Genomic DNA, 10,166 nt, shown 5'->3' on the forward strand with positions numbered 1-10,166 from the left:
AGAAAAGGTGGGATTGTTGTGGATTGGTGTTCGGGAAGGACAAAACACAGTGCGACCTCTCGGGGTGGCCACCCTAGTCCTTCTCTATCGTCGTCCCCTTCAATTCCCCCCTTTTTGAGAAGGCATGGGGCTTGGGAGGCTTGTTGTCTATTTGAGCCTCCCCTTGTGAGCTGGTAGCCACATTTGATATCTATTTCTTTCACCTTTTTTTCTTCCCTTCTTCCTTTCGGTCCCTAGCTTTAGGGCACATCTGTCTGGGCATCACATCCCATTCAAACATGCTCCCTGCAATATGTTAGGGAGCAATGGAGCTGGTCGTCTGTGCCCAATGTGGTGTGGTTGATTGAAATACCTCAAGCGATGTTTTGTGGCATGCGTCGGCGAGTGGTGATCTTGTCCCCTTGGATGGGCAATCAACATTAGCTGATGCGGGCTTTGTGTGGCATCGCTCAAACTTGCTTTGCTCTCCCTTGTCCTCCCATCGGGTAGGGTAGATTTAGCTCCAACTTTGCGACCTCAACTCAGGCGAGAACACCTGTTGAGTTTAAGCATATAATTAAGCAAAGGGAAAGAAACTTACAAGGATACCCCTAGTAGCGGCAAGCAAACCGGGAAGAGCCCAGCATGAAAATCGGGCAGCAGCATCACCTGAATTGTATTTTGTAGAAGCGTCTTCAGTGTCGGACCTAGGCTAAGTCCCTTGGAAGGGGATGCCTGAGAGGGTCACAACGCCATTAGGCCGTGACCCTGCCACGCCACGAGACGTTTTCGTCGAGTCAGATTGTGTGGGAATGCAACCCTAATTGGGTGGTAAATTACGTCCAAGGCTAAATACGGGCGAGAGACCGATAGGGAACAAGTGCCATGAGGGAAAGATGAAAAGGACTTTGAAAAGAGAGTTGAAGAGTGTTTGAAATTGCTGGGAGGGAAGTGGATGGAAGCTGTCGATGCATCTCGGTCGGATGTGGAACGGCTCATGCTGGTCCGTCGCTCGACTTGAGGTGCAAACCAACACAGGTTGCTACATCGTCATAAGTGCAGGTGGATTACTTCTTGTCAGTTTGCTGTTGCAGTGGTCGAGGAACAAAGTGTCCACTCTTGTGGCGGGCCATGTGCACCTGCGCACTCGTGGTGTTTGTTGGCAGGCTTTCCATTCGACCTGTCTTGAAACATGGTAAAAGGAGTCTAACATGTGTGCAAGTCGGCAGGTTTGAAAACCTGTGAGGTGCAAGGAAACTGACGAATGAGATCCTCTCTCTGGGAGGGTGCATAGTTGACCGACCTTCAGCTTATGCGAAGGGTTCGAGTGTGAGCACACCTGTTGGGACTTGAAAGATGGTGAACTATGCTTGAGCAGGGCGAAGCGAGAGGAAACTTTGGTGGAGGCTCATAGTGATACTAACATGCAAATCATTCTTCTAACTTGGATATATGGGCGAAAGACTAATCAAACCATCTAGTAGCTAGTTTCCTTCAAAGTTTCCCTCAGGATAGCTGGGGCACATGCGCGAGTTTTATCGGGTAAAGCAAATGATTAGAGGCATCAAGGGCGTAACACCCTCGACCTATTCTCAAACTTTAAATAGGTAAGAGGGAGTGGCTGCTCCATTGAGCTGCACCATGGAATCGAGGCTGCATGTGGGCCATTTTTGGCAAGCAGAACTAGCAATGCGGGATGAACCAAAAGTCAAGTTACGGTGCCAAATTGCACGCTAACCTAGATCGCAAAAAGGGTGTTGGTTGATTAAGATAGCAGGACGGTGGTCATGGAAGTTGAAATCCGATAAATAATGTGTAACAACTCACTTGCCGAATCAAGTAGCCCTGAAAATGGATGGCACTGAAGTGTGCAACCTATACTCGATCGTTGGAGCAATTGCCTGGCTTTGATGAGTAGGAGGATGTGGGGGTTGTTGAGAAACCTTGGCTGTGAGCTTGGGTGGATTGGCCCCTGGTGCAGATCTTGGTGGTAGTAGCAAATATTCAAATGAGAACTTTGAAGACTGAAGTGGGGAAAGGTTCCATGTGAAGAACACTTGGACATGGGTTAGTCGATCCTAAGAGATAGGGAAGCCTTGTATCAAGGGTACACTCTACACGAGCATCGAAAGGGAATCGGGTTAATATTCTCGAACCGGGCATGTCAGCGAGTGACAATGTTAGGAAATATGGAGACATTGTTGGGGGCCTCAGGAAGAGTTATGTTTTCATTTTATCAGCTTGCCCATCCTAGAATTGCTTCACCTAGAGATAGGGTCCAGCAGCTAGAAGAGCACCGCATGTCTTGTGGTGTCCGGTGCGCCCTTGGCGGCCTTTGAAAATCTGGAGGACCGAGTACCATCCATGCCTAGTCATACTCATAACCGCATCGGGTCTCCAAGGTGAATATCCTCTGGTCAATAGAACAATGTAAGTAAGGGAAGTCAGCAAAAAGGATTCGTAACATCAGGAAAAGGATTGGCTCTGAGGGTTGGGCCTAGGGTTCTGTGCCCTCAACTCGTGGGTTATCAGTAGTCTGCCCAAGCTGCTCTCATAGCAAGGGTGGGCAGTCGTGTGTTGATTGGGCTACGGGCGTAGAATGCCCCCTGCCAGGGACTTTTCCCTAGGCGTCGAATAGTCGACTCAAAACTAGTACGAATAAGGGGAATCCTACTATTTAATTGAAAAAAGCATTGCGATGGTCCCTGTGGACGCTGATACAATGTGATTTTTTGCCCAATGCTCTGAATTTCAAAGTGAAGAAATTCAACCAAGCATGGGTAAACAACGGGAGTAACTATGACTCTCTTAAGGTAGCCAAATGCCTTGTCATCTAATTAGTGATGCGCATGAATGGATTAACGAGATTCCCACTATCCCTATCTACTATCTAGCGAAACCACAACCAAGGGAACAGGCTTGGTAGAATCAATGGGGAAAGAAGACCCTGTTGAGCTTGACTCTAGTCCGACTTTGTGAAATGGCTTGAGAGGTGTAGAATAAGTGGGAGCCATTTTCAGCGCAAGTGAAATGCCACTACTTTTAGCGTTATTTTACTTATTCCATGGGGTAGAGATGGGGCACTGCCCCTGTTTTTGGTATTAAGGCACATTTCGGCAGGTCAATCCAAGCGAAAGACATTGTCAGGTGGGGAGTTTGGCTGGGGCAGCACATATGTTAAAAGATAACGCAGGTTTCCTAAGATGAGCTCAACGAGAATAGAAATCTTGTTTGGAACAAAAGGGTAAAAAGCTCATTTAATTTTGAATTTCAGTACAAATACAAACCATGAAAGCGTGGCCTATCGATCCTTTAGATTTTCAGAATTTGAAGCTAGAGGTGTCAGAAAAGTTACCACAGGGATAACTGGCTTGTGGCAGCCAAGCATTCATAGCGACATTTCTTTTTGATCCTTCGATGTCGACTCTTCCTATCATTGTGAAGCAGAATTCACCAAGTGTTGGATTTTTCACCCACCAATAGGGAACGTGAGATGGGTTTAGACCATCGTGAGACAAGTTAGTTTTACCCTACTGATGAACCTCACCACAATAATAATTCAACTTAGTACGAGAGGAACCATTGATTCACATAATTGGTCATCACGCTTGGTTGAAAAGCCAGTGGCACGAAGCTACCGTGTGTCAGATTATGACTAAATGCCTCTAAGTCAAAATCCATGCTAGAAGCAATGCATGACACTCTTCGACTATATCTCGACCCACAGTAGGGGTGTCACTTTTTCGCCCCCATGGGCCTGTGTCATTTGCAAACCGTGACCATGAAGCATCTTGGTCGGGGCAGCTTTGAAGTTCAATTTCAAACTGTCATTGAGAAGAATCCTTTGCAGATGACTTAAATACGTGACGGGGTATTGTAAGTGGCAGAGTGGCCTTGCTACCATGATCCACTGAGATTCAGCACTTGGTTGCCTTGATTCAGAGCTTTTCTCTTATCACAAACAAATCCAGAAAACCCTCCTGCTCTCATGCCTTTTCCTCTTCCTCGAGACGATAATTTTTTATTTCTTGGGGGCGAGAAATTTGGGGTTTCTATGCCACAACGGAAAATGCACCAAAGACCAGGAAAATTGGGGTTTCCATGTCATGCTCCAGCACCCAAAATTTTGGGGTTTCCATGTCACACCTCGGCGCCCAAAATTTTGGGGTTTACATGTTGCACCCCGACGCCTAAAATTTGGGGTTTCCACGTTGCAACAAAAAATGCACCCAAGCATGGGAAAAATTGGGGTTTCCATGCCATGCCCCAGCACCCAAAATTTGGGGTTTCTACCCGGCGCCTAAAATTTGGGGGTTTCACCCAGCGTAAAAGAAATTGGGGTTTCCATGTCGCACCCAAAATTTGGTGTTTCCAACCGATGCCTAAAATTTGGGTCTTCCTCCCGGCGCAAAAAAAAAATGGGGTTTCGATGCCATGATCAAAATTTAGTGTTTCCAAGTCATGCCTCGGTGCCCAAGCATGGGGAAACATGGGGTTTCCATGTCGTGCCAAGACCAAAACTGACGACGCCCAATCCCGGGGAAACTTGGGGTTTCCATGTCGTGCCCTGGCACCCAAGCATGGGAAACTTGGGGTTTCCATGTCGTGCCCTGGCACCCAAGCATGGGAAACTTGGGGTTTCCATGTCGTGCCACGACCGAAACTGGTGGCACCCAAGCCTTGGAAAACTCAGGGTTTCCATGTCATGCCCTGGCACCCAAGCCTAGGGAAACTCAGGGTTTCCATGTCCCACCCTTGATGGAAACACAGGTTTCCGCATTTTATGGCACGATGGAAATGTGGGGTTTCCAACAATGCCCTAACGGAGGGAACTTGGGGTTTCCATGACGATGCAAACTAGCTTGCAAGTCTCAGGAACTTGGGGTGTTTCGAAACCGCTACCCAAGTCTAGGGAACTCACGGTTTCCATGTCGCGGTGTGGCTGGAACCACCGACAAAAACCACCCAAGTCTGGGAAAAATGAGATTTCCATGTCGCGGCACACCCTGAATTGCCCGAGAGTCTATGGAACTTCGGATTTCCATGTCATGGGGCGATGAAAAGCCACCAAAATCTGGGGAACTCGAGGTGTCCATTTGGCGGTGCGATGGAAACTCCTACCTAAGTCAGTGGACACACGGGGTTTCCATTTTACGTCACGACAAAAATTGCTACTTGTTACACAGTAATTTGTCACTGTCTTCACTCCAATCTTCCTACTGTGTCATATGTCCAAGTCAAACATGCTCATATGAGACAAATGCTCTATGATGTTGCCAAATGACCCACATTTTTTCCTCATTACATTTGTTGGCTAAATAAACGCGCTGAAGGGCGCTCCTAAATAGTCTAGAAGTGTTGCCATCGTGAAAGTACACCTGATTCCCGTGATGGTCCAATTTTATGTGACAGCACGAGGTTGTTTGTAGTCTTTAGTGATGACCTGACTGTTTGCGTTATTCAAAAGTGATGTCAACGTTGTAGATCAGCTATGCCACCCGCGATGATCCAGATTGGGCAAATTTGTTCAAACAGTCGGCCTTCTAGATGACTCCAGACCTGGTTGTTGGCATAGTTTGTGTCGCCCTCCTTTCTCTGGCGTGGTTGTTCCGTTATTTGTGCTACCTTCCTTGGAGATAAGCTCACTCTTCCACCTTTCATGGAGACTCCTTCTCCTATTTAAACTCTCACCATTGCTATGCACTGCTAGTTTTTGGGGATAGTTGCTCATAGTTGGCTAGTGGAGCAGTGTGTTAGTGTTTGTGAGTTTGCTAGATAGCTGGTGTGAGTGTGACAAGTGTGGGATTGTTGATAGCTTGTGGAAGGTTGTGAAGTGACCTTGATCTTGTGTAAAACTTGTGAGTGAAAGAGACTTGTATGTTGGGAGATCCATTTTCAAAGAGTGAATGCTTAAGGAACATGCTGGCCGGATCCCTCTGAGAAGGCATGTGACATCAAGACTTTGGTTGTAAGCTTACTCTTATTTCATTATTAATACAATCAATGATTTTTTCCTATGTCTTGTATGTAATGTACTTGATAGATCATGACTTCTTGACTTTGTGAGTAAATAGATCATCGTTGTTGTTTCGGTTACGTGCTTTGTTGTATTTCCTTTGCATTGTTTCAGGTTGATCACGCGTCAAGAGAAGGAAGCAGAAGTTGGAGCAGCGCAATGGAACTTCATCGACCACTGGTTGAGGTAGGCCTCCAACTATGACTGTTTAAGGAAAGATATTGTTGATCTGTCCTTGTCTGTGACTAGACCCACTCTAGGGCTAGAGGGGTTTCCTCTGTTCGCAGAGGGAACACTTTCCTGCATCACAAATTGGTGACTCCGCTGGGGAGTTTTGGCCTTTGTTCTTTTTGTTTACTCTTGTTTTGATTTTTTTGATTTGGTCTCTTTTGAGGTTTTGGGGACTAGTTGCTAGTCTTCTGAGTTTCCTGGCTTGATCTGGGGAATACCCTTATTTGATTGAAGATTTGACTATTTTTGATTTTTGAGTTTTGGTTCACCTATTATTGTTTTGAAAGTCATCATGGATTTACTTTTAATAGTCGCGCTATCATCGCACTCCCCCTTTTTGTAGTATCTTGTTCATCACATAAATACACCTTACAGTCGAGACGGTTCCGTAAATCGAACCATCACAGAAAAGTCGTGTACTTCCACGCTGACATCACTTTGTTGCTGCAGCTAGTGCTTTATCAGTGCTGTTGCTTGTGTATTACCCATGCTGATTGCTGTAGAATTGATTTTCTCAATTTCGCCTCCTGAGTCCATCAGTCCCACTAGTCCCTTGTTGTTCTCACTTGTTTGATGACTTGCTTTTCACTGTTTATAGGTTGAGGCACTTTCTCGTGAGCTTGGTTGAATGAATCTTATTTTCTTTCTTATATGACCTAGTTTCATTGTTTCAAGTCTCTTGGATCAGTTTGGCTTGGTTGCTTGATTGCTCAAGGTTCGTCTGCAGCTTGATGTTGGTTGATTGAGCCTTCCCCTTTGCTTGTTTTTGCTTGATTTTTTAGTCACTATTATTGAACTAATATTTGGCATTGATTCGATTTCTTTTCACTACCGAACATAGATTACAATTGTTTGGGTCAACTAGTTTTTCCACACTTGCTTGTTGCTTATTTGTTTCTTCTAGATTAAAAGACATCAAAATAAAAAAGAATTGCATTCATTTAGTATACGAAAGTGAAATGGAATTTGCATTTCAAGTTTGCATATTGAAAAGCGAATGTTTAAATCTCTCATTAGTAGTATCCGTGCACTTTAGGAATTGATGTTTGTATGCATTGAGGGACTACCTTCATTGTCTTGGTTTTCTTGGTTTAGGAATGATCTCTCTACCCTCTTGTAGGTAGGTGTTCATCGAAGAAAAAAGGATATTTCATTCATTCTAGCCGCATCCTAGGATTTGTTATATACATACGGTAAGGCCTGAAAACTGAAACCTAATCCAAGATCAACTCTAAAATGAACTGAATAAATCTAACAACGCATTGGAACATAACGCACATTATTTAGAGGTCTAGGCTAGAGACGTGCTCCGACGTCGTTAAACCTAGTCACTTTTGTTTCCACTCAAGGTTGGGTGATTCCTCCTTCGGTGACTCAATAGTGGTCTAGCACGGAATTGTGCTCCCATGTACCATCGAGTATATGCTGGGAGACCCCACTAGGTTATCATCCTTTATCCATATGAAGCCATGTCTACTTCCTTACAAGCCGTAATGCACCGAACACAACATTCAGGGAGATTGACTGCCGTACGGAAAGTCCTTGGTTTTCATATGACTGCCAAGGTGTATATGCAGTTTTACGGATTTTTTTGGTAAACCTTTTGCCTAGTTCTCCAGGGTAGTCACTTTCGTTCTTTTTCGGACTCCCTAAAAGAAAAGGTCCATCTAAGAACTTGTCACTTTAGGCTCATTAAACATTCGAAGGCGACTAGAGTCACCTTTTTGTCCTTTTCTCAACTCTTTAAAGATGAAAAGTTCAAGTTCTATTCCTGTGTCTTAAAATTTATTTAGCCACGATTCACATTTACCATGTTAGATCTTATTTGCGTTAGCTTGAGTAGGGTCCTTTCTCATTAGTTTTCCTAGGGTTTTTTAATTATCATCCTAGCAGAATCACCGATCCCATCTCCCGTTCCAAGTGACCAAGGGTCTCCTTCTTCTATTGCTCCTGAGGTACCAGTTGTTAGTGATACTCTCCCTATTATTCCAAGTATCCAACTAGTTAACTCTCACGCTCCAGAGGATGAGTCTTACAATATTCACTGGAAACCCATTTGGGAGCCTTCCAAAGAAGATATTCCTGGTACTCCTCCTAGTGTTTCACTCCCAATGTCTTCTTCTGACATGGAGGACACATCCCCCATTACAAGTGAAGAATCTGTTGTGATGAGTGATGAAATTCCCATCTCAACGGAAACTACACCTTTTCATATCACCCATCTTGGTGTCACATTGCCTTTATGCTATAAGGCTTTGAGGGATGTTATGGGTTTTTGGACCTCCCTTATGATTTCTATGTGGTCTCACACCGTCACTTTGACCTTGGAGTCTTTTATTCCTCAAATTCACAATGTGTCTGTCACTTCCATCTTGACTATTCCAACTGTTTGTGTGGCTTCTTCAACCCATATTGTCGGTGCCGTTACTGCATCCTCAGTTGTCACCACTACTGCTGGACCTTCATCCAGATCAGCAAATAGTGGCCCATCAGCATCTATACCCAGAGTTGTTGATCCTACACTAAGTGCCCCACCTTCTTCTGGTTTCATTCCAGCAGGGGGGGCATACGATCGATATCTTCATGCTCTTTAGAATCCGGACCCTCAAAATACGTTTCATTACTATGATTCTCGAGGAGCTCATATCTATCACACCGGACCCCTGCCATCTCAGCCTGTGGTTGAGGTCACGGTCCTGTTATCTGTTGCTTGGGGAACCACTGGCTACCATGGTGGCCAAGTACCCCTTGTGAATTTTCAAGGACCACCTTATCAGGGCCACCCATCTTACGTGCAACCCTCTTATGGGTAGTAGTATTATGGACAGTCTTATCCAGGGCAACCTGGAGGCCCACAAGGACAACCCTTCCAGGGACAACCTTCAGCCTCTGGTGGTTCATCTTTTACCTATTTAGGGCAACCTTCTGGTAATCCGTGACAACCTTACATGCAACAAGGCCAACCTGGTGTCTAGCAAGGCTACCCTTCTGGGCAAGTTGGTCAACCTCACATTTAGCAAGGCCAACCCACTGTCCAGTCTGCTCAACAATCTGGACAAGTTGGTCAGCCTCAAATCCAATCAAGTCAACCAACTGTCCAGTCTGCTTATCCAATCCGATCCATCAGGATAGCCCTTAGTTGTGCAAGGACAACCCATTACCCAGCAAGCTCAACCTTCTGGGAAAATGGGTCAATCTCTATCTCAACTAGGTCAACCTTCTGGCCATATGGCTCAACCTCAGTTCTCTCAAGGACATCCTTTTGGGCCTGCTCAATCAGGCACTCAAATGATTATTGCTTCTCAAGCTCAATCTAGTTTTCAACCCCAGTTTGGGCTCCAGACCCAATTTGGTTTTCAAATGCAGTTTGGATTTCAATATCAACCAGCCTATCAAATTTAGCCTAGCTCCTAGGCTTAGTTTGGAGCCCAACCGCCTTATGGTTTCCAGCAATCCCAAGGGCAAACCTAATTTTCCCCGTACCAAAATTATCAAAAACTACAGGTGAGTCCTTATCAGAATTACCAGCAACAGTATGTTGCTCCTGCAGGCCAAGTTGGTAATCAACGGAATGCTGGGGGGCATATCTAGGGTCAGCCATCCTATAACCCCTATGGACAAAACCCTTCTGGGCCAAATCCGTTCGGACAGAATCAATGGGGGCAACAAGCAGCTAGCTGGAACTCTGGTACTACCTCCTACTCGTGGTCTCAGATGTCCTTTAATCCTCAATTACCCTTTTTAGTAATGTTGGAGTTACCAGATTTGTCCAAGCTGACCAATGATCCTATTCTTCATAATTCGTATTGGCCACCGGTTCCAACTAAGATTCCTGGTGACTGTCCCAAATTTGATGAAAAAGCTGGAGAAGATACCCAAGCCGACATTATGACTTATCATCTATGGTGTGCGTCAAATTCATGGCTTGATGATTCAATCT

General features: G+C 45.2%; 1 non-coding gene across 1 annotated transcript; it reads left to right on the forward strand.

Annotated features, from left to right (window-relative positions):
* Nucleotides 1-511: 511 nt before the first annotated feature.
* Nucleotides 512-3,921, forward strand: LOC149152319 (25S ribosomal RNA). Its single transcript, XR_016263924.1, has one exon. It is a non-coding gene; the product is annotated as a 25S ribosomal RNA (ribosomal RNA).
* Nucleotides 3,922-10,166: the final 6,245 nt, after the last annotated feature.

The sequence above is a fragment of the Pinus tabuliformis genome, chromosome 9 (genome assembly GCF_031772625.1).
Source record: "Pinus tabuliformis cultivar Carrire ecotype Pingquan chromosome 9, CPIR1, whole genome shotgun sequence".
Classification (NCBI taxonomy): Eukaryota; Viridiplantae; Streptophyta; class Pinopsida; order Pinales; family Pinaceae; genus Pinus; species Pinus tabuliformis.